Raw genomic sequence first — 1,268 nt, 5'->3', positions numbered from 1 at the left:
AAAATTGATGTTTTGAGTCACCATGAAAAAAAAATTTTTTTTGACCCGAGCTTGTGTCGCGACCCAAAAATCGACTCACTTGGGAAAAATGTTCTAGCAGGGGCCCTCCCATACAAAAATTTTTTCTTCTCAAAAATGATTTTCGTTTCACTTTTCATACTCAGGGGAGTCTAAAATTGATGTTTTGAGTCACCGAGAAAAAAAAATTTTTTTGACCCGAGCTTGTGTCGGCGACCCAAAAATCGACGCACTTGGGAAAAATGTTCTAGCAGGGGCCCTCCCATACAAAAATTTTTTCTTCTCAAAAATGATTTTCGTTTCACTTTTCATACTCAGGGGAGTCTAAAATTGATGTTTTGAGTCACCGAGAAAAAAAAATTTTTTTGACCCGAGCTTGTGTCGGCGACCCAAAAATTGACGCACTTGGGAAAAATGTTCTAGCAGGGGCCCTCCCATACAAAAATTTTTTCTTCTCAAAAATGATTTTCGTTTCACTTTTCATACTCAGGGGAGTCTAAAATTGATGTTTTGAGTCACCGAGAAAAAAAAATTTTTTTGACCCGAGCTTGTGTCGGCGACCCAAAATCGACGCACTTGGGAAAAATGTTCTAGCAGGGGCCCTCCCATACAAAAATTTTTTTTGACTCACCGGGTAAAATGGTCGCACTTGGTAAAAATGTTCTAGCAGGGGCCCTCCCATACAAAAATTTTTTCTTCTCAAAAATGATTTTCGTTTCACTTTTCATACTCATGGGAGTCTAAAATTGATGTTTTGAGTCACCGTGAAAAAAAAATTTTTTTGACCCGAGCTTGTGTCGGCGACCCAAAATCGACGCACTTGGGAAAAATGTTCTAGCAGGGGCCCTCCCATACAAAAATTTTTTCTTCTCAAAAATGATTTTCGTTTCACTTTTCATACTCAGGGGAGTCTAAAATTGATGTTTTGAGTCACCGTGAAAAAAAAATTTTTTTGACCCGAGCTTGTGTCGGCGACCCAAAATCGACGCACTTGGGAAAAATGTTCTAGCAGGGGCCCTCCCATACAAAATTTTTTTCTTCTCAAAAATGATTTTCGTTTCACTTTTCATACTCAGGGGAGTCTAAAATTGATGTTTTGAGTCACCGAGAAAAAAAAATTTTTTTGACCCGAGCTTGTGTCGGCGACCCAAAATCGACGCACTTGGGAAAAATGTTCTAGCAGGGGCCCTCCCATACAAAAATTTTTTCTTCTCAAAAATGATTTTCGTTTCACTTTTCATACTCAGGGG

Source organism: Anopheles moucheti, assembly GCF_943734755.1.
Source record: "Anopheles moucheti chromosome X unlocalized genomic scaffold, idAnoMoucSN_F20_07 X_unloc_20, whole genome shotgun sequence".
In the NCBI taxonomy this organism is placed as follows: Eukaryota; Metazoa; Arthropoda; class Insecta; order Diptera; family Culicidae; genus Anopheles; species Anopheles moucheti.
This window is presented reverse-complemented; position numbering follows the sequence as displayed.